Source organism: Artemia sp. Qi Xiang Cuo, chromosome 1, assembly GCF_049724085.1.
Source record: "Artemia sp. Qi Xiang Cuo chromosome 1, ASM4972408v1, whole genome shotgun sequence".
Lineage (NCBI taxonomy): Eukaryota > Metazoa > Arthropoda > Branchiopoda > Anostraca > Artemiidae > Artemia > Artemia sp. Qi Xiang Cuo.
Genome location: NC_142794.1, coordinates 60,372,858 through 60,398,447, shown reverse-complemented (window position 1 = coordinate 60,398,447; position 25,590 = coordinate 60,372,858). Strand labels below are relative to the sequence as shown.

The 25,590-nt window shown below is 33.3% G+C and overlaps 1 long non-coding RNA gene across 1 annotated transcript in view; it reads left to right on the top strand.

The window, feature by feature from the left end:
- Positions 1–24,381, top strand: part of LOC148956546 (uncharacterized) — a 92,262-nt gene extending 67,881 nt beyond the window's left edge. The window contains exon 2 of the long non-coding RNA XR_016142357.1: positions 21,008–24,381. This is a non-coding gene — a long non-coding RNA (uncharacterized LOC148956546). The remainder of the gene's footprint in view (positions 1–21,007) is intronic.
- The last annotated feature ends 1,209 nt before the right edge of the window (positions 24,382–25,590 follow it).

The window sequence follows — 25,590 nt, the reverse complement described above, 5'->3', positions numbered from 1 at the left end:
AATCAAGAGAATGTAACTGTGACAAGGTAAACCACAACAAAACACTACTGAAATAATCCAACTCTTGCATTTCAATGAAAGAAATTCAAAATGACCTTTGAAAAATCAAGAGAATGTAAGTGTGACAAGGTAAACAACGAAAAAACACTACTGAAATATTCAAACTCTTGCATTTCAATGAAAGAAATTCAAAATAAACTTTGAAAAATCAAGAAAATGTAACTGTGACAAGGTAAAGCACAACAAAACACTACTGAAATATTCCAACTCTTGCATTTCAACGAAAGAAATTCAAAATGAACTTTGAAAAATCAAGAGACTGTAAGTGTGACAAGGTAAACTACAACAAAACACTACTGAAATAATCCAATTCTTGCATTTCAACGAAAGAAATCCAAAATGAACTTTGAAAAATCAAGAGAATGTAACTATGACTTGGTAAACCACAATAAAACACTACTGAAATATTCCAACTCTTGCATTTCAATGAAAGAAATTCAAAATGAACTTTGAAAAATCAAGAGAATGTAAGTGTGATAAGGTAAACCACAACAAAACACTACTGAAATAATCCAACTCTTGCATTTCAACGAAAGAAATCCAAAATGAACTTTGAAAAATCAAGAGAATGTAACTATGACACGGTAAACCATGAGAAAACACTACTGAAATATTCCAACTCTTGTATTTCAACGAAAGAAATTCAAGATGAACTTTGAAAAATCAAGAAAATGTCACTGTGACAAGGTAAACCATAACAAAACACTACTGAAATATTCCAACTCTTGCCTTTCAACGAAAGAAATTCAAAATAAACTTTGAAAAAATCAAGAGAATGTAACTGTGACAATGTAAAACATGACAGAACACTATTGATATGTTCCAATTCTTGCATTTCAATGAAAGAAATTCAAAATGAACTTTGAAAAATCAACAGCATGTAACTGTGACAAGGTAAACCACAACAAAACGCTACTGAAATAATCCAACTCTTGCATTTCAATGAAAGAAATTCAAAATGAACTTTGAAAAATCAAGAGACTGTAAGTGTGACAAGGTAAACTACAACAAAACACTACTGAAATAATCCAATTCTTGCATTTCAACGAAAGAAATCCAAAATGAACTTTGAAAAATCAAGAGAATGTAAATATGACATGGTAAACCACAATAAAACACTGCTTAAATATTTCAACTCTTGCATTTCAACGAAAGTTCAAAATGAACTTTGAAATATCAATAGAATGTAAGTGTGACAAGGTAAACCACAACAAAACACTACTGAAATAATCCAACTCTTACATTTCAACGATAAAAATCCAAAATAAACTTTGAAAAATCAAGAGAATGTAACTATGACACGGTAAACCATGAGAAAACACTACTGAAATATTCCAGCTCTTGCATTTCAACGAAAAAAATTCAAGATGAACTTTGAAAAATCAAGAGAATGTCACTGTGACAAGGTAAACCACGACAAAACACTACTGAAATATTCCAACTCTTGCATTTCACGACAGAAATTCAAAATGAACTTTGAAAAATCTAGAGAATGTAAATGTGACAAGGTAAACCACGACAAAACATTACTGAAATATTCCAAATCTTGCATTTCAACGAAAGAAATCCAAAATGAACTTTGAAAAATCAAGAGAATGTAACTGTGACAAGGTAAACCACGACAAGACACTACTAAAATATTCCAACTCTCGCATTTCAAGGAAAGAAATTCAAAATGAACTTTGAAAAATTAAGAGAGTGTAACTGTGACAAGGTAAAGCACAACAAAACACTACTGAAATATTCTAGCTCTTGCATTTCAACGACAGAAATTCAAAATGAACTTTGAAAAATTAAGGGAATGTAACTGTGACAAGGTAAACCACGACAAGACACTACTGAAATATTCCAACTCTTGCATTTCAACGAAAGAATTTCAATATAAACTTTGAAAAATCAAGAGAATTTAACTGTGACAAGGTAAAGCACAACAAAACACTACTGAAATATTCCAACTCTTGCATTTCAACGAAAGAAATTCAAATTGAACTTTGAAAAATTAAAAGAATATAACTGTGACTAGGTAAACATGACAAAACACTACTGAAATATTCCAACTCTTGCATTTCAACGAAAGAAATCCAAAATGAACTTTGAAAAATCAAGAGAATGTAAGTGTGACAAGGTAAAGCACAACAAAACACTACTGTAATATTCCAGCTCTTGCATTTCTACGAAAGAAATTCAAAATGAACTTTGAAAAATCAAGAAAATGTCACTGTGACAAGGTAAAGCACAACATAACACTACTGAAATATTCGAACTCTTTCATTTAAAAGAAGGAAATTCAAAATAAACTTTGAAAAATCAAGAGAATGTAACTGTGACAAGGTAAAGAACAACAAGACACTACTGAAATATTCCAACTCTTGCATTTCAACGAAAGAAATTCAAAATGAACTTAGAAAAATTAAAATAATATAACTGTGACTAGGTAAACCATGACAAAACACTACTGAAATATTCCAACTCTTGCATTTCAACGAAAGAAATCCAAAATGAGCTTTGAAAAATCAAGAGAATGTAAGTTTGACAAGGTAAAGCACAACAAAACACTACTGTAATATTCTAGCTCTTGCATTTCAACGAAAGAAATCCAAAATGAACTTTGAAAAATCAAGAGAATGTAACTGTGACAAGGTAAAGCACAACAAAACACATTTCAACGAAAGAAATCCACAATGAACTTTGAAAAATCAAGAGAGTGTAACTGTGACACGGTAAACCATGACAAAACACTACTGAAATAATCAAACTCTTGCATTTCAACGAAAGAAATTCAAGATGAACTTCGAAAAATCAAGAGAATGTCACTCTGACAAGGTAAACCACAACAAAACACTACTGAAATATTCCAAATCTTGCATTTCACGAAAGAAATTCAAAATGAACTTTGAAAAATAAAAAGAATGTAACTTTGACAAGGTAAACCACGACAAAACACTACTGAAATATTCCAACTCTTGCATTTCAATGAAAGAAATCCAAAATGAACTTTGAAAAATCAAGAGAATGTAACTGTGACAAGGTAAACCACAACAAGACACTACTGAAATATTACAATTCTTGCATTTCAATGAAAGAAATTCAAAATGAACTTTGAAAAATCAAGAAAATGTAACTGTGACAAGGTAAAGCACAACAAAACACTACTGAAATATTTCAACTCTTGAATTTCAACGAAAGAAATTCAAAATGAACTGTTAAAAATTTAGAGAATGTAACTGTGACAAGGTAAACCACGACAAGACACTACTGAATAATTCCAACTCTTGCATTTCAACGAAAGAAATTCAAAATAAACTTTGAAAAATCAAGAGAATGTAACTGTGACAAGGTAAACCACAACAAAACACTACTAAAATAATCCAACTCTTGCATTTTAACGAAGGAAATTCAAAATGTACCTTGGAAAATCAAGAAAATTTTAGTTTGACATGGGAAACCACGACAAAGCACTACTGAAATATTCCAACTCTTGCATTTCAATGAAAGAAATCCAAAATGTACTGAAAAATCAAGAAATGTAAGTGTTACAAGGTAAACCACAACAAAAACTACTGAAATAATCCCACTTGCATTTCAACGAAAGAAATCCAAAATGAACTTTGAAAAATCAAGAGAATGTAACTATGACTTGGTAAACCACGATAAAACACTACTGAAATATTCCAACTCTTGCATTTCAACTAAAGAAATTCAAAATTAACATTGAAAAATAAAGAGAATGTAACTGTGACAAGGTAAACCATGACAAAACACTACTGAAATATTCCAACTCTTGCATTTCAACGAAAGAAATTCAAAAAGAACTTTGAAAAATTAAGAGAATGTAACTGTGACTAGGTAAACCATGACAAAACACTACTGAAATATCCTAACTCTTGCATTTCAACGAAAGAAATCCAAAATGAACTTTGAAAAATCAAGAGAATGTAAGTGTGACAAGGTTAAAGCACAACAAAACACTACTGTAATATTCCAACTCTTGCATTTCAACGAAAGAAATCCAAAATGAACTTTGAAAAATCAAGAGAATGTAACTGTGACAAGGTAAAGCACAACAAAACACATTTCAACGAAAGAAATCCACACTGAACTTAGAAAAATCAAGAGAGTGTAATTGTGACACGGTAAACCATGAGAAAACACTACTGAAATATTCAAACTCTTGCATTTCAACGAAAGAAATTCAAGATGAACTTTGAAAAATCAAGAGCATGTCACTATGACAAGGTAAACCACGACAAAACACTACTGAAATATTCCAACTCTTGCATTTCACGAAAGAAATTCAAAATGAACTTTGAAAAATCAAGAGAATGTAACTGTGACAAGGTAAACCACAACAAAACACTACTGAAATATTCCAACTCTTGCATTTAAACTAAAGAAATCCAAAATGATCTTTGAAAAATCAAGAGAATGTAACTGTGACAAGGTAAAGCACAACAAAACACTACTGAAATAATCCAACTCTTGCATGTCAACGAAAGAAATCCAAAAATGAACTTTGAAAAATTAACAGACTGTAACTGTGACAAGGTAAACCACGACAAGACACTACTGAAATATTCCAACTCTTGCATTTCAACGAAAGAAATTCAAAATAAACTTTGAAAAATCAAGAGAATGTAACTTTGACAAGGTAAAGCACAACAAAACACTGAACAAACACAACAAAACCAATGAAAGAAATTCAAAATAAACTATGAAAAATTAAGAGAATGTAACTGTGACACGGTAAAGCACAACAAAATACTACTGAAATAATCCAACTCTTGCATTTCAACGAAAGAAATCTAAAATGAACTTTGAAAAATCAAGAGAATGTCACTGTGACAAGGTAAACCACGACAAAACACTACTGAAATATTCCAACTCTTCCATTTCACGAAAGAAATTCAAAATGAACTTTGAAAAATCAAGAGAATGTAACTGTGACAAGGTAAAGCACAACAAAACACTAATAAAATAATCCAACTCTTGCATTTCAACGAAAGAAAATTCAAAATGAACTTTGAAAATTCAAGAGAATTTAGCTCTGACTAGGTAAACCACAACAAAACACTACTGAAATATTCCAACTCTTGCATTTCAACGAAAGAAATTCAAAATGAAGTTTGAAAAATTAAGAGAATGTAACTGTGACTAGGTAAACCATGACAAAACACTGCTGAAATATTCCAACTCTTGCATTTCATCGAAAGAAATCCAAAATGAACTTTGAAAAATTAAGAGAATGTCACTGTGACAAAGTAAACCACGACAAAACACTACTGCAATATTCCAACTCTTGCATCTCACGAAAGAAATTAAAAATGAACTTTGAAAAATCAAGAGAATGTAACTGTGACAAGGTGTGACAATCCAACTCTTGCATTTCAATGAAAGAAATTCAAAATGGACTTTGAAAAATCAAGAAAATGTAAGCGTGACTAGGTAAACCACAACAAAACACTACTGAAATAATCCAACTCTTGCATTTCAACGAAAGAAATCCAAAATGAACTTTGAAAAATCAAGAGAATGTAACTATGACTTGGTAAACCACGATAAAACACTACTGAAATATTCCAACTCTTGCATTTCAATGAAAGAATTTAAAAAAGAACTTTGAAAAATCAAGAGAATGTAACTGTGACAAGGTAAACCATAACAAAACACTACTGAAATATTCCAACTCTTGCATTTCAACGATAGAAATCCAAAAATGAATTTTGAAAAATCAAGAGAATGTAACTGCGAAATGGTAAACCACGAAAAAAAACTACTGAAATATTCCAACTCCTGCATTTCAAGGAAAGAAATCCAAAATGAACTTTGAAAAACCAAGAGAATGTAACTGTGACAAGGTAAACCACGACAACCTAGCTCATAAAAGCCAGAAATAGCAAATTAACCATCCCAAATCATAAGTTTCAGACAACACACACCTACGAAATACTAAGAAACCTTAGCACAGAAAAGTTAAAATAGCAAACTACACATCCCAAATCATAGGTTTCAGACAACACAGACCTATGAAAGACTAAAAAACCTAGCTCATAAAAGCAGGAAATAGCAAACCAAATCATAGGTTTCAGACAACACACACCAACAAAAGACTAAGAAATATAGCTCAGAAAAGCCCGAAATAGTAATTTACATACCCCAAATCATAAGTTTCAGACAACACACACCTAAGAAATACTAGGAGACCTCGCTCATAAAAGCCAGAAATAGCAAATTACACATCCCAAATCATAGGTTTCAGACAACACACACCAACGAAAGACTAAGAAATCTAGCTCAGAAAAGCCCGAAATAGTAATTTTCACACACTAAATCAAAAGTTTCAGACAACACACACCTATCAAAGGCTAAGAAATCTAACTCAGAAACGTCAAAAATAGGAAACCACCCATCCCAAATCCTAGTTTTCAGACAACACACACCAACGAAAGACTAAGAAATCTAGCTTAGAAAAGCCCGAAATAGTATTTTACATATCCCCAAATCATAAGTTTCAGACAACACACCTACGAAATACTATGAGACCTAGCTCATAAAAGCCGGAAATAGCAAATTACACATCTCAAATCATAAGTTTCAGACAACACACACCTACGAAATAATAAGAAACCTAGCTCATAAAAGCTGGAAATAGGAAATTACACATCTCAAATCATAAGTTTCAGACAACACACACCTATGAAATAATTAGAAACCTAGCTCAGAAATGTCAAAAATAGCAAACTACAAATCCCAAATCATAAGTTTCAGTCAACACAGACCTACGAAAGGCTAAAAAATCTAGCTCAGAATAGTCAAAAATAGGAAACCACCCATCCCAAATCATAGGTTTCAGACAACACACACCTAAGAAAGACTAAGAAATATAGCTCAGAAAAGCATGGAATAGTAATTTACATATCCCCAAATCATAAGTTTCAGACAACACATACCTACGAAATACTAGGAGACCTAGCTCATAAAAGCCGAAAATAGCAAATTACACATCTCAAATCATAACTTTCAGACAACACACACCTACGAAATACTAGGAGACCTAGCTCATAAAACCAGTAAAAAGCAACTTAAAAATCTAAACTCATACGTTTCAGACGACACGCTCCTACGAAAAAATGGTAAACCCTGGTCGGAGATGCCAAAAATGGCCAACTACCCATTCCAACTAATAATTTTCATACAAAACACACATACCAAAGGCTAAAAAATCTAGCTCCGAAAAGTCTAATATACCAAACAACCCATCCCAAATCATAGGTTTCAGACAACACACACCAACGAAATACTTTGAAATCTAGCTCAGAAAAGCCCGAAATAGTAATTTACATACCCCAAATCATAAGTTTCAGACAACACACACCTACGAAATACTAGGAGACCTAGCTCATAAAAGCCGAAATTAGCAAATTACACATCTCAAATCATAAGTTTCAGAGAGCAAACACCTACGAAATACTAAGAAACCTAGCTCAGCAAAGTCAAAAATAGCAAACTACACATCCCAAATCATAAGTTTCAGACAACACACACCTATGAAAGGCTAAGAAATCTAACTCAGCAAAGTCAAAAATAGCAATCTACACATCCCAAATCATAAGTTTCAGACAACACACACCAACGAAAGACTAAGAAATCTAGCTCAGAAAAGCCCGAAATAGTAATTTAATTACCCCAATTCACAAGTTTCAAACAACACACACATATGAAATACTAGGAGATCTAGTTAATAAAAGTCGTAAACAGAAAAAGACACACCTCAGATTTTAGGTTTAAGATAGCATATACCTAAGAGAGCGTAAGAAACGTAGCTATGAAAAGTAAGAAGCAGCGAACTACCCATCCTGAATTATAGGTTTAAGACAGCACACATCTATGAGATACTAAGAAACTTAGCTCTGAAAAGCCCAAATAATATCCCAAACAATAGGTTTCAGACAATACACACCTACAAAAGTCTATGAAACCTAGCTCAGAAAAGCAGGATATTGCAAACTAAAGATCCCAAATCATAGGTTTCAGACAACACACACCAACGAAAGACTAAGAAACATAGCTCAGAAAAGTCCAAAATAGCAAACCGCCCATCCCAAATCATAGGTTTCAGAAAACACACACCTATCCTTCTGCCATCAACCCATTCCCCAAAAAATATTTTTTTAGAGATTTCTTGTTAAAATTTTTTATTTCAAGTCATCCACACGGGTTTTTCGCTAGCAACTCGCCCTCCACTATCACACTTTAACTGCTCTATGACACCCCGCTCCCATCAACCCAAAACTTGTGTATTATACAGAACACATCGAAGAAGTAAAGCTATCCGTTATTAAAATTCTTTTGTTGCTATCAACGTCTCTCTTAGTATCAACATTTTAGTTTAGTATAACGTTAAATACTATTTTAAATTGACAACACTGTTCAAAGACTAGTTGTGTATTATACAGTACACATCGAAGAAGTAAAGCTATCCGTTATTAAAATTCTTTTCTTGCCATCTACATCTCTCTTAGTATAAAATTTTTAGTATAGTATGACGTTAAACACAATTTTAAATTTACATCACTGTTCAAACGCCACTTGTGTATTATACAGAACACATCGAAGAAGTAAGTCTAGGTCAACTCATAAGACCATTTTATCTTCGTTAACCATTTTGCCTTTTTCTCCATCTTCATACGATCCAATCACTAATTAGAATCATTCACGCTCCTATTATTCAAACATTAATTAATAGCATTCATAGAGTCCAATTCGAAAATGCTAAACCCTTTTTTTTAGAGCTACGATCGAAATTAATGGTACTTTTATCAGAAAAAAATGTCTATTGCCAAAAAAAAAAAAAAAAAAAACACGCCATGCTGAATGTGCTTAAAAAACCCATCTGGTTGAAAACGTGTTTGACCACTTCATAGGTTTGCCAGCCTTTTTAAAATGTCCACGTGATACTGTAGTGCATATTCTTCTGCAATTCCATGTATCTTTTCATGTATCTTTTCAATCAATTGATAGGTTACTACTTGCGTTGTGCGTCTTCTTGGTAATAAAAAGCAGAAGTCGTACTATCGAAAGTAACGCAATCATGGGATTACCGTCCATAATTTTTTGGTGTACCTTCCCTTATATGGCCTTTTCAAGACGCAAGGTTAATTAGCATTACAATGAGTATTAAAGTTTAAGTGTAGTAGAGAGAGAAAGAGTAATCTAGCCACGAGCCATTCTCAACTAGGACCCAGGTAATCAACTTGCGCTCTGTTTTAACTTAAGAAACGTAATGGGACACAAATTACTCCTATGGTAAGCTCATTAGCATAACCGGTTACTTTCCTAAAGCAGAGCATTGACCTACTTACATAACCAGCTGCCAAGACAGGTATTCGATGCTTTTCGGTGAATGACTTACATATTCCTGTCAGGATATGATTATCGAATGTTCAATCTTCACTAAATAAAGGCAATGCCCAGTTATTATAATACTAGAAGTAAAATTACTAGAAGTATAATTATTGGAAACGTATGCATGCATTGTCATAACAGTGAGAGATTAGAATCCTTTGGAGTACCGAAAAGATTCAACTTTTATGATGGTAGATATGTGAGAGTAAGTTTTCCAGAGATGTTAGTTCTCAAAGAAAATGCAAACATAAAACAATTAGTTAATGACGAAGGCCAGCTTCTTGCTACTGCTGGTGATAGCACGTTACCTGTTGATATTTTATATCGCGATCTTTGTGTTATTAACATTCAAATGAATGCAAAGGGAAAAACTCATGTATAACCCCAAGATGGAATAAGTGTCATGTCAAGAGAAAACATAATGAAGTTTTTTTATGGAATGGATTCAATTTTCATTTTATTTTTTATGATGGGTATTTTACATGTCGTTATTTCAATAAAAATGTTTTATGCATTACTTTGTTATATTTCCATTATTTTTCAGGGTACGCTATCAAGTCGAACATTTAGAATATTTATTAAGCAGTCGAAGACGTAAGAAAAGGTATTTTCAGAGACATAGATACTACTAGAGGGCTCATAGGGGTTATGTTAGACTCTGAGATAGGTTAACAGGGCTGTTACCAAAGCCTGAGAGAGATGAGCTGAATTTTTTTCCCAAAATCAACACAGACAAGTGAACATCCGCTCAGACACACATGCACAGAGAGGGAGAGACAAAACTCCTACAAACACACAGAGTCAGACACACAAACACACAAAGATAGACACGGGACAAGCAAACATCAATTCAGACACTTAGGTACAGATGGAGAGAGAAGCAAACTTGCAGTCAGACACGCAGAGAGAGAGAGAGAGAGAGGAGAGAGAGAGAAATAGAGAAAAATGCGATCACCTGCAAACACACAGAGTCAGCCGCACAAACACAGTAAGAGAGACAAGCAAACAGCTGCTCAGGCACATAGGCATAGATAGAGAGACACAAAAACACTTACAAATACAGAGATTCAGACACACCAACAGACATATACATACACGGAGAAAAGAAAAAAGCCGTTCAGACACATAGCCACAGAGAGAGACAAGCAAGCACCTACGAACACGCACAAAGTCAGACATACAAACACACAAAGACAGACACGAGACAAGCAAACATCCGCTAAGACAGACAGGCACAGAGAGAGAGAAAAAAAAACATCTACAGACCCACAGATTCAGACATACACACAAAGAGAGACACAGGGACAAGCAAATCGCCATTCAAACACATGTGCATATATATATATATATATATATATATATATATATATATATATATATATATATATATATACATATATATATATATATATATATATATATATATATATATATATATATATATATATATATATATATATAGATATAGAGAGAGAGAGAGAGAGAGAGAGAGAGAGAGAGAGAGAAATAAATTCAAACAAAGAGAGTCACACACAAAAAACATACCAAGACTGACGTAGAGACATGCAAACAAGTGCTCAGATATACAGGGATACAGAGACAGAGAGAGAGAGACAGAGAGAGAGAGAGAGCGAGAGAGAGAGAGAGAGAGAGAGAGAGAGAGAGAGAGAGAGAGAGAGAGAGAGAGAGAGAGAGAGAGAGAAAGAGAAAGAGAGACAAAAACCCATACAAATGCACAGGGTCAGACACAAAATCACACAAAGACAGATATAAATACAAGCAAACCATCTTTCAGATACATAGGCATACAGAGAGAGAGAGAGAGACACACACAAAAACACATACAAACACACAGTGTCTGACATACAAAGACAGACATAGAGACAATCAAACAACCACTCAGACATAAGCCTACAGAGAGAGAGAAAAAAAAACACATACAAACACACATAGTCAGACACAAAAAAAACAAAACAAAGACAGACACAGAGACAAGCAAACACTCGCGCAGACTCACAGGGAGAGAGAGAGAGAGAGAGAGAGAGAGAGAGAGAGAGAGAGAGAGAGAGAGAGAGAGAGAGAGAGAGACAAAAACACATACTAAAACACTGATTCAGACACACAAAGACAGACATAGAGATAAGCAAACCGGCACTCAGACACAAATTCATACGTCAGATACAAAATCACTCAGAGACAGACATAAAGAAAAACAAACCAGCTTTCAGACACAAATACATGCAGAGAGAGAGAGAGAGAAAGAGAGGGGGGAAAGAGAGAAAGATATATAGAGAGGTGCAAACAGCCGCTCAGACACAAAGGCATAAAGAGAGAGAGATACAAAAAATACTTACATACATGCAGTGTCAGACATATAAGCATACGAAGACAGACACAGAAACATGCAAACACCCGCTCAGACACACAGACATAGTGAGACGGACAAGCAAACATCCACTCGGACACACAGGCACCTCTTTGCCTGTTTAAACAAACACGCAGAGTTAGGCAAACAAACACACAAAGGCAGACATAGAGGCAAGCAACAGCCGTTCAAACACACAGGCACAGAGAGAAAGAGAGATAGAGATAGAGAGAGAGAGAAAGAGAGAGAGAAACAGAAAGAGGGAGAAAGAGATAGAGAGAGAGAGAGAAAAATACCTACAAACACAAATAGTCAGACATACAAACAAACAAAGAGAAACAAGCAAACACTCGATAAGACACACAGGCACAGAGAGTGAGAGAGACAAAAAGACATACAAAGATACAGTTAAGGACACACAAACACACACACAAAGGCAGATACGGGAACAAGTGAACACCCGCTCAAACACGTAGGCACACAGAGAATGCGGCGAACAAACTTCCGCTCAGACACGCAGGCGCAGAGAGAGAGAGAGAGAAAAAAACACCTACAAAACAAACAGAGTCAAACACGCAAACACACAAAGACAGACACGGGGACAAGCAAACACCCGCTAAGACATACAGGCACAGAGAGTGAAAGTGACAAAAACATATACAAAAACATAGATTCAGACACGCAAAGACAGACACAAAGACAAGCAAATACCCCCTCAGACACGTAGGCACAGAGAGAGAGAGAGAGAGAGAGAGAGAGAGAGAGAGAGAGAGAGAGAGAGAGAGAGACAGAGAGAGAGAGAGGCAGCCAATCACACACAGACACATAGAGAGAGAGAGAAAAAAAAATATCTACTAAAACACAGAGGCAGACAAACAAATATGCAAAGACAGACACGGGGACAAGAAAAAAAACCCACTCAGACACACAGGCACATAGGGAGAGAGAGAACACTTACAAACACACAGAGTCCCGCTCTCTCTCTCTCTTTCTCTGACTCTCTCTCTCTCTCTCTCTCTCTCTCTCTCTCTCTCTCTCTCTCTCTCTCTCTCTCTCTCTCTCTCTCTCTCGCTCTCTCTCTCTCTCTCTCTCTCTCTCTATCTCTCTCTTTCTTTGGCTGTGTGTCTGAACGGGTGTTTGCTTGTCTGTGTGGCTAATGGAAAAAAAATCCAGCTCATCTCTCTCAAGCTTTGTCAAAAGCCCTGTTAACCTATCTTGGATTCCAATATGTCTCCTATGAGCCCGCAAGTCGTATCTATGTGTTTGAAAGTTGCTTTTCTTACATATTTGACTTTTAATAAGCATTCTAAGCTTCCGACTTGCTAGCGTACCCTGAAAAATAATGAAAAAAAAACAGAATAAAGTAATGCATAAAACATTTTTATTTAAATGGCAACATGTAGAATATCATCATAAAAATAAAAATGAATGCTTTGAATCCATTCCATAGAATACTTCATTATGTTTTCTCGTGACAAGACACTTATTCAAGTTTCGGGTCATACACTAATTTTAACATGGTTTCAGCTACAATCGTACCACAAACTTCATCACTGGTATTATCGGGCTCATTGACTATATTTGTTGGTATTCAATGAAAGGTAGTAATAATGTTCAGAGGCTCTTGGTTTTTTTCATCAATTCATCTTTATACCACGTTTTTATATTGTCTGCCAATGCGATTTTTATCTTGCTTTCGATTTCACTATCTATTAACACAAATAGTCTTACATAGTTTCCAGTTTATGAACATAGACAAGATATGCATTATGACTTTATTGCAGCAGTAGGCATTTCTTTTTCCTTTGTCTTCATTTAAATGATTTTATCAGAAATATGGCGATATGATTTATCAACAGGTAACGAGTTATCACCAGCAGTAGCAAGAAGCTGGCCTTAGTCATTGACTAATAGTTTTTTATTTGCATTTTCTTTGAGCAGTAACATCTCTGGAAAAGCTACTCTCGCATTTTTGTCAGTATTCAGCGCAACAATAACTTTATCATGTGCACACACTATCTTGGAATGTTTCATCAGCATTTTTTCAAATATTATGTAAGTGTTTATCCTTCCAATTAATAAATATTACTGCTTGAAAACATACAATAAACTTGATACTGCCAATGAACAGCCAAATTTTAAGTTCTAAGAAATTCTAAGTAAAAAAAAATGTCTCTCAAACATTTTTTTTTTTATTATATTTTATGTCTTTAAGTATATTTATGTTTCAGTGTTTAAGTATGTTTTGTTTTAAGTGTTTTTTATGTCATTATAAGACATAAAAAATTGAAAAACTTCTAAATGAAAAAAATTAAAAAAATTTAAATTTTAAAAAAATAAAAAAAGATTTAAAGTTAAAAAAAAATAGGTACAATAAAGGGGGCCAGTAGTTGGAGGAGGGGACATTGGGCCCCTTGGAGGTTGGGTCATGGATGGCCACGGGCTGTCTTATCATTGCTTAAAATATATATGACTTTATTAATATCAACTTTATGCATACCCTAATACAAAAAAAAATTTCAAAAGACAAACAATTTATTCATATACTTGTCATTTACTTGGATACTAAGTATTATAGTAACTGGACATTGCTTTTATTCAGTGAAAATCGAATATTTGCTAATCAAGTCCTGACAAGAATATGTATTTCATTCACCCAAAAGTGTCAGATACCTGTCTGGGTGGCTGGTTATGTAAGTAGGTCAGTGCTCTAATTTAGGACATTAACTGGTTATGTTAATTAACTTATCGTAGGAGTAATTACGGTCCAACTACTAAAATACATGTAAAGCATGTAGATACACAGAACCAAATGCTTTCAGGAAAGCTATAAATATTAAAAAAAACTTTCCTCTGCTACGGATTCACTCTCTTGTCTTTAAACTTTTATGCTTAGAGACTTTCTTTGTGTGACTTGTTTCTTCCGGTATTTTCTTCCACCAATTTTAACCGACCAAATGGTTTAGAAGTTCGAGCAGCTATTGTTAGTTCAAATTAATATCCAAGTATCAAATATAACAATATTTAATCAAAAGTTATTTTTAAAAAATTAGGAGTAATTACGGCCCAACTACTAAGAAACCTGTACAGCTTGTAGTTACACAGAGCCGAATGCTTTCAGGAAGGCTATAAATATTAAAAAACTTGCCTCTGCAACGGATTCAGTCTCTTGTCTTGAAACTTTTATGCTTAGATACTTTCTCTGTGTGACTAGTTTCTACCGGGATTTTCTTCCACCAACTTTAACTGACCAAATGGTTTAAAAGTTTGAGCAGCTATTGTAAGTTTAAACTAATATCCAAGTATCAAATATAACAATATTTAATCAAAAGTTTGACAAAAGCAATGCTATTATAACAATAATATTGCATTTGCCTGAAGGTAAAACCTTAAGATAGTCATTTGCGATAAACTTTGCTTCCAGCATGTTTCAGGGTAGCGTCTACAATTATTACATATTGTTTTTCTGCCTTTCATAAGGCGTTTCAACGCAACGCCTGTGTTGCCATTGTGAGGGACTAACTCTTCCTCTCATAATGAACTGATTTTTCTGAGGGAAGTACAGCAAAGTTGAAACTTAAAACGAACAAAAATTATTGCTTTACAGGCTATCTTGCATATATCGATAAAACTAGTGCAAATAAACCAACCTTTGATATTTCCTTTTGTCTGTATGAATATACAGAACTAGCGTTGTACTGATTCTAGAAGTTTTGGCACAAGGAAAGCTATGAATCTATGATCTATGAACAATTTTGTCAAGAAGATGACATATCTTTTCACCTTTATGGCACTTTTTAAATATTTCTGGTAAAAAAGAAAAGAAGCTTTTTCTGGTACATTTGTAATTACTGGGCTTTTTTCTGAGTATATTAGACTTTAAAGAGCTGTCAAATCTTGTGAATCCGCTTCGGTATGACAAAAAAACCTTTCAAATTGTGTACGAAATATGTGCTATGGAGGCATTACATATCTCGGGTTTTTCTTCCAGACTACTAGGTGGACGAACAGAGGAAGTTGCCATTACTAACAAGGGAGTCGAGAACTTTTTTTTTCAAATTTACAACATATGGTTTGTTCAGACATTATCGGAAAAAAACTAATCGAAAAAGAAAGAAAACCACATTAGTTTGAATCAGATCATCTTTCGTACATGCAAATAAATTAATGTCTAGATGTGTCGCAACATAATTGAATACCGTTTATCCCATTTGCCATTCGGTAAAATTTTCCCAGTAAAAAGGCTAGGTGATGATATATAGAAACTTCAGATTTATTTTTCGCGACAAAGCAACCTTATTTCTCATCTGAAGTATATAGGATTGGCTGTGACACCAAATAATTTAGATTCCTCATAAATAGGAGGACACTAACAAATCAGGTATTTTGTCGATTTCGATTATGATGTATTAGTCAGGTTGTATAAATACGTTTGCAATTTTGGTTTCGTATTGTTTGCTTGTATGTTTGATGCATGATATGGACATTGGTTTTAAATCTACTGAGCTCAACCTTGCACAAACTAAGATAAGGGTTGGTTATGAATGACTAAAGTGCACACTGATTCAGGTTATTGTATTCAATTTGAACAAAACAAGCCCTAGTTTTGAGAATTGATAAAAAGGCATGCCACTAAAAACAGACCAATTTTGGAGAATCATTTTTTTCATTTTTATTTCAGTTTACCCATAACCCATTTAGGCCTGTTGCATGAGAAAATATAAAAACGGTTTCATTTTCGTGGAAAGTGCGCAAATATAGTACTTTCGCTTCTTTCTGTCTTTATGATTTAGGAGATTCTTGAGTAAAGATGAAACTTAAAAGGAAAAAAAAATTATGGCTTCGTATAGATAGTATATAGCTATTGCAGTAAACACATAACTACAAATCGCTACAAACATAGCTAATTATAAGTAGAACATTAACTGCTACCTCAACCTGTAAGTAAAGAGCGATCTGCCCAAATAGTAATGGGAAACATAAGAAAAGGATTTTTTGATAACAATAAATACAGCTAAAGAACCTGATTTTTATTGTAACTGCAAATATGTCTAATTATTTCCGTACTTTTTGCACTCAGTGCGGTCGCCTTTCTTGAAGACTGGCATTATAATTGAATCTTGCCATACCTGGGAAACCATTCCTGATCCTGAGACCAGATTGAGCAGGAGAACTTCTGGAGTTTCTCAGCGAGAATATGAGCAGCTTTGTAGACTTCGGTCGGAATAGAGTTAGTGCCCACTTGTGATTCCTCAGCTTCTTGATTGCCTCTTTGATTTTTAGGATTGAGGGGAGGGGTCAACATTGACGTTGCTGTATGGGGCTTGCTGACCCGGTGGTACTGAGCAAAGGTTAGGGCTGATTGGCTGGGGTGCAGTGGTGCTATTATTGAGGTGAGGTTGTGACTGGGGTTCAGCAACTTCTCGAAGTGGCACTGTCATCTTACAATTATGTCATCTTTTCTTGACAGAAGCCTTACTCACCATACAGTGCAACTTGGATTGATGCCATGAGAAGTGAATGCGCCAAAAAAAATAGGAGTTGACACTAAGACGTGCCTTATTTACTTATGTGTTATAACCAAGCTTTCCCGCAAGCACAGTCACTTTTTCCCGTAAACCAGGGAGGCCGAATCGCGATATTAGATGCCGGTTCCGGAACTACGGAGGGTGGCACAAAAGGTACCGAGATAATTTAAAATAATAAGTCCGGATAGAATTCAGATCTTTAGGCTTCAGAATTGGAAGAAAACCAGATTAAAAAAGAATAGAATGATCGAAAAAAGAAGAATATGATTTCCCAAGCGCTGTGCTATCGTACCTCCCTCTATTTGCAAAAATTTTTGAATATCCTATCTAAATTTTTTTTTTTTTGTATTAGAAACTGTCAGAGCCCGAAGTGTTTTGAGATTATTAATAATGTGAAGACCAAGCCACCGAAAAGAAGAGACACAGGGAATAGAGAAAACACCACAGTTAAGAGGGAGAGTCGTACTCTAATTAAATTAAGTAAATTCACACTTCTCAATGTTCAGCATCAACCCAACCCATCTAAATTGATCTGAGACCCAGATGACAGCATGTGAGAGCCCTGACCAAGAACAACTGACACATAGAATACTGTCACCATATACAATTAACGATACGTAAAGTCCATGGGAAAGTAAAGCTGGTAGCAAGGATGAAAGGATGAGAGATATACACGACTTGAATATGGCTTAAGACAGCACATCACCTTGACAGACCCCACGTCAAATACACACCTTGGAATCAGAAACTACTCCATTACATTTTACTATATCTGTAGGGCGTTCCCCTTTCCCCACCTGGGGACACGCTTAGTGGCCTGGGGGAGGCCCCTACTGAGTAGTAGACTCATAAATCTACTATATTATATATATATATATATATATATATATATATATATATATATATATATATATATATATATATATATATATATATATATATATATATATATATATATATATATATATATATATATATATATATATATATATATATATATATATATATATATATATATATATATATATATATATATATGTATATATATATATATATATATATATATATATATATATATATATATATATATATATATATATATATATATATATATATATATATATATATATATAGTGAGTGAGTGAGTGAGTGAGTGAGTGAGTGAGTGAGTGAGTGAGTGAGTGAGTGAGTGAGTGAGTGAGTGAGTGAGTGAGTGAGTGAGTGAGTGAGTGAGTATATATATATATATATATATATATATATATATATATATATATATATATATATATATATATATATATATATATATATATATATATATATATATATATATATATATATATATATATATATATATATATATATATATATATATATATATATATATATATATATATATATATATATATATATATATATATATATATATATATATATATATATATATATATATATATATATATATATATATATATATATATATATATATATATATATATATATATATATATATATATATATATATATATATATATATATATATATATATATATATATATATATATATATATGTATATATATATAAATTCCGATTGATTATTCTGAATAGACTATTGACTAGAATAGACTATTCTGAAGGAGTTTTTGGGGGGACTATTACAGGCGTTGAGAGAAAAGGATCCCTTGGCTTTCCCTTGGCTTGAATAACGAGGAAAATTCATTGGCTTGAAAAACAAAAAAGTGGCACCAAGTACGGTATTCTGCAGTGACGGTATCTTTTTTTTCTGTGCAGCTAGTTAAAATCTAAGTTGAGCAGAAATAATACCAAAAAAATAAAAGAAATAATAACTTTCTCAAAAATACATATTGTTTTCAATAAAATTTAAATGGCACTCACGCCGTTGAGTGGGTATAAAAGGAATGGAGATAACATCACTTTTATTTGTATACCTTGATTAGCTTTATAATATTATATTTTTGTGTCTGTGTTGTTGTTGTTGACGTTATGACAAATGAGAAACTGGTGCTTAAAATATAAATCGTTTACAGTAAAGCGCAAATGACACTCCTGCCTTTTGAAGATTAAGGGGCGGTAGCCTTACTCCTGTTTATGGCAATTTCTTTTTTTAAGCTTTACGTGTTTATTAATTTGAATGCCTGTTCATTTTAGGATTCCATTTACTGATCCAAAGGACTATCGGTTACTTTGTATGCTTGATGTGATTTTTCATTTTAATTTCTGCTCGTTTTGATTTCCATTTGTCCATTGATAGTAATTTCTGTTCGTTTTAAGTTTGAACTTTTTAATAATTTTATTGCTAATTTCCTTAGGTTTTGACCAGTCTCTTTAGTTTTCTTTGAAAAACTATTTTTTCTAAGAATTCTATTTTTTCGTTTTTTTTCTAAATTAATTGAAGAAATAAATTACCACGATTCAAAATACACGTGTTGAAGTAAAAATGTCTGACATTTTGTTGTTGGCTAAACCTAAGCATACAACAATCAAGATATAATCCCAGCATGTTTTAGATAAATTTCAAGTCTACCCCTGACCTTTTCTCTGCATCATTGAAATTATTTTCTCTTTTAAAAATTATTGCCAGTAATTGAACGTTTGAAAACTTGGAACTAAAATTGTATGTTATTCATTTCCCTACAATGATGATTGAACCTTTCTTGAAAATAGGTTTCCAGTACAGACTATTGATTTTTTATCACTGGGAAGGACGTGGAAATCTATTCTATCTTTATCTCTCCATTTTTACATTGGGGATATTCTATTTATTATGTGAATTCTCTCAAAAAGAGACGTTGTCGAGGGAAAACTTTTTAGTGTTTCCTTAAGAGTTTTTAGTGTTTTTTATAACCTAATTAACCACAAACACGTTTTGACGTGGTAATTTTGTCTGCATACAAAAAGTATTCACAATACTTCCAAGAAAATCTCCAACGAGAGCCCTGTCAAAGCAGTTGCAACAAAAATTACTGGTACCTCACTAACTCTAAATACCTTCATCAAGACACTTGTAGTCAGGAATAAGTATCAAACACTCTCATTCATATGTTGAATGACATCAAGAATAAACTCGTACAATCGTAATCAGTGGAGTTTTGAAACTTGGTTTCAACCTTGAGAAAAAAAAAATATAACCTCCACTACTAGTGGCTGAAATAACAATATAGTATCCTCATCATAGTTATTTTTAGCAACAGGAATATTGTTGCATAAGAAAAATCATGGATGAATAGAAATTACCAGTGGTACTTTTACATACAATTCATCCCGTGTGGTATGCAAAAATCAGTGAAGTGTGACTGTGCAGAAAGGGGAACGGTTAAAAATGTTTCCACCCACTAAACACAACCCTAAAAGACTCGAAATTATGTAAACTAAAGGTTTTAATATTAAAAGCCTTTATAACATTCTCAAACGTATAATTTTTTAAATATCTACCCCTTTTTATCCTTTAAAACAGTTTTAATGAACTGTTTTATAAAAACATACTTATTTACTTGTATTTCACAATTTTGCCCATAGGACACAACTTTTTCTTAACCAGCCCCAAATAATGCTCTAGGAAACATGTATAGGAGTAAGAAATTCAGATATCTCTCTGACTGCCACAATAACGTTTCAATTGTCCAATTTCAGGTCAGAAATGTCAAGCAAAGCTGAGAGTACAAGCATTATTCTCCGCGCTAGCGAAATTGGTTATAACTTTAGTCCGCATGGGCCTCATTCCGTTTGTCCAGAGGGAATCCCACTTCCATATTCAAGGACAGATCCTGGGCAAGGACAACCTTCTGAGGCTGAAAGAGAGTTGGACGTGCAAGCTCCAATAGTTAGAATTTCAGCATTGTGATCTCGTTATTAAAGTGTAAAACTTCTTGCTTTTTTGGTTTTAAACCTCACAACTGAAAATTACAAATGTGACATAATCAGTGCATGACTAAGTAGATTTGGAATATCATAAGATTACCTGACATGTATTTTCAATGATTTTAATTCCAATTTTTCAATAAGTATACAGCTCGCATAAATATGCCCAACTCTCCAGGTCCATAAGCCCGTAGGATTAAAGAATAATTTGTAAATGAGCCTTGCATCTATTTCAAAGCGGTTTTAATATCTGCTTAAGTTAGCACATAAAAAGCTCTAACATCTAATTTTCATTCTTTATTTCTGTAAGAAATAGAACATTAAATGTCAATATTCTGTAATGAAGACCATGATTACTGTTCCAGTTTAGTAGCATGATCGAAAAAGCACGCGGAAAAGTTTTTTTTTTTAAACATAACTGAAAATGGAACAGCGTGCACAGATAGCCTAAAGAAATATTTTGCTTGAAGAGGTTGAGTAAACATCAAACGGAGATAAACTTTAACCAATTTATGTTCTTTCAGGATTAAGTTTGATCAAATCCACAAAATAGACATGGGGGAAAATTCAAAAACAGGATAAATCACAGGATTTTATTTCAATGGACGAATCATGTAGAGGGAAATAATTCCTGGATTTTGGTCTTTTCTGATATTTCTGAGTATAAAAAACACACTTAAATGCATTTGAGCTGGAACTTAGTTAAAGGCTTAAGAAATAATCAGTTATCATGTGATGGCCAAAATTGTTTATCGTTTTTATATTGATCTTGCCTTTTAGAGTATTCTTATGAACGTATTAAGTCAAGATTCAACAAAAGAGAAAAGAAAGGTAATACCTGGGGGTCAATTGTGATTTAATAGCAATGGTTTATCGTCAGGATTTTTTGGCCAACTACATTACGCTTTCAGAATATGTCAGAAATGGAAGCAAAGTAACAACCCCTTTTTACCTGTTGTTGTATTTACCTGTTGTTTCTATATCAAATTTGAAGCCAATAAAGAAAAGTGCAAGCTCGTTTTAGGTTTTTTAAGACAAAGTTATAAAGAAATAAAAAGAACAAAAGGTTTTTTCGTCACCAGATTCTTTACAAGTAAACTTCATTTCTTTGCCATTGGTCATGTACTTTAATGCTTAAATCTCAGAAATTATAAATATTGCTCTTAACCAATCTGGCTTCTGATCAGTTTATATAGTTGTGGTATAAATCCAGTTGTGGCAAAATTATTTTTAATAACTACAATGCTTTTCTTGAGCCTTTGTCTAATAAATGAACTTGAACGGTTCAGGATTTCAAGTTCAGTGGTTTACTATTCATGCATATCAATTTCAGGAGAAGTTAGTTTAACTATTCTTCTCTCCATATGTTTTCCAGCCCGAATTGTCTTTATATAACCAGTATTCTCCTTGTGTTTTGTATAAAAGTATTCGTGTTCTTTAAGTTCGCTCGGGTCTTTAACATGGTATTTTAAAATGTTTCCTATTGATGTGTATACTGTTTCCCACTTTAGCCCCTAGAAAACCAGACATGTTTTAACACTTAGGAGGCAACAAAAAGCTGTTGATTCGTTTACCTTACTAATCTTTTATTTAAAAGGCTATTACAAACTAGCTAATTGTTCAGCTTCTGAAAAAAAAAATAGTTGGCTTTTTAGACTGGAAGCTTTAATTTTAAAAAAAACTATAATTTCATAAGATAGTTCTGGCAATTTCCCCCAGTGTAAAATTTTCCATGGAAAGCTCAGCCCCGGGAACTTCCCTCTTCAAGGAAAATTCTCACCGTGAAAAATCTCCCCTAATTGGAAAATCCTCCCATGAAAACCAAAAACTTTAGTATACTTCCCAGTAATAAATACATACGTAAACAACAGGTATATTTCGTAACTTGCAGCCCTTTTCCCAGGGGCTATGGGGTGACATCTGATCCCCACAAGCATAGTTAGTAGAAATTTCATTTATGCTGGACAGAACGGCTATCTAAAAATAATGATCAGGTGACTTTGGGGAAAAAGGAGCGTTGGAGGGGGGTTGGATGCCCTCCCATTTTTTTATCACTTAAAAGGACACTAGAACTATTGATTTTCGATCAAATGAGCCCTCTTACAATCTTCTAAAATCATCGGTTTGATACAATCATCTCTAGGAAAAATAAACAAACAAAAAAGATAAATAAAGAAGCATCCGTGATCTTTCTTCTGGCAAAATATGCAAACTTCCATGTTTCTGTACCTAGGAGCTTGAAACCTCTACAGTAAAGTTTTCTTATACGCTAAATCTCATTATGTAATTTCTATTACCACGAACTATTTGATAAAACGAAAAAACCTGCACTCGGACAAATTTTCAATTTTTAAGCAACTCGTAAAAAAATTAGAAAACACATACCGAATCTGAGCTTTAACTCTTAGTAAAACTTCATAAGGGAAAGGAAAAAAAATTTATTTATATGATCATGTTAATTCATTCGGAATATGAATTGCCGAAGAGAAAGAATATAAAGTGATTGTGAGGAATCCAAAGAAAAATGTTTTCAATTTACTGTTGTTTCCAGAAACTAAACCTGATTAGATATTTAGGCATTATTTATTTTATTTTATTTGTGTTTTTAGTTCCCATTTTTACATGAATCACAGTCCAAATTCATCTCATTTATCGGTGCAGGTTTTTTATTTTGCAACAACTCAACTAAAACTTGTGGGCACATTAACGAGTTAAACTTTTTTTTAATTATACTTTCATTATATTATGTCAATTTGTAATTTCATGTTTTTAGCATAAATTTATTCAGGAAAAGGATATACTGCGCAAAAACAACATGCCATTGATTTACAGCTAAAAGCTCAAATTTGACCGTAATAAATAATTAAAATCTTCATCACTCCCTACTATTTAAAAAAATGTGACTCCAACTTTCGTTAGAAACTATATTTCCTAATATCTGAATATTGTACGCTGCAACATGCATATTTCGTTGTCTAGTTTTCTAGAAGGTTTAAGTATTTATTTAACTTTAATTCTAGTGTACTGCCACTTTCTTACGAAATATTTCGTGGTTTATTACGTTGTTATTTTTCGTCTACAGCCTATTTTGAAAAACCATTTGCCAAATAGTTGTGAAATTATTCTGTTTGTACTAAAAAGTATTATGCTAAAAATCTTTCTGTTCAATTTTAGGACCTTTGTACTTTAGAGTCATTGATGAGTATACTGGGACTTACATTATCCGGTTCAAGGTAATTCTTTTGTTCCAGGCCTTCAGCTAGAGGCAACAGGTCTCAGAGAATCAAAAAGAAAACTACTATTGAGATCAATCTCGCTGATGTGTGATTTTATTAAATTTAAAATTTTGAAGCAATTACCCCTGGGTACCAAGGAGTCAGCACATGGGTAAAACATGAATTTGATATACGTGGCTCGGTTCAAGGATTACTGTTTTAGGGATCATATGCTCAAAATTAGAAGTTTTCAGCCCTCTCGTGAGCTATTTGAAGCAATACAGATTAGTTCTGTTCACTGTCTACTAGCGGTATTTAGCTCAACTAGCAAACCAGAATGTTGAGTTTCGTGCAGTACGAGTGACAAAACAGTAAAATACTCCTGAAAATTTTCTATATACACTAAAAAACACACTGGAAATACTGGAAAAAACTCATTCAAGGCAATTACTGTTATTTTCGGCATAGGGCTTGAGCCCTACAAGTTCTTCTCTATTGCACTACAATTTAAATAAACACAATTTAAACCGTTACAACTGTAAAATTTTGTAGTAGTTAAGAGCAAATGAAGCAATACTTAAAACATTTTATTCAATGTTTAATGTTCATTAATACGATCTAATTTTGGTTCCTTTTATCATGTCTGTTAATTCCACTTTAAAAACTTTTCTAGAAAAAAAAAGTGAATGTCCGCTAGAACCACTTCACGGCACGAGAAAACAATATTTGAGAAAGATAAGAATATAGTAACAAAACTTAAGACATTTAGAGCTCGCCTAGAAAAAGGTAATTGATATTGAAAGCAAAAACGGATGAACAATCACGCAATGCACCAAGAATGTCTTATCACACATCCCCTATTAATAATGACTGCATGCCACACAAAAAATAATAAGGTTTATTTTTGTATGAAAGAGGAAAAAGGTTTTTTTTCCATTTTTAGTTGGAACAAAACACGACAAAAAGCTGAAAATAAGTAAACGAAAAGATAGTCCTTTTCGGACATCCATGTAGGGCAGGGCTTCCTAAGCTTTTTTCATTCACGACCCCATTTGTGATTGCAAGTTTCCTGGAGACCCCATATAAATATAATTGAAAGACAAGCAAATATTTCTTGATGATTCATTTATTAGGTATCAA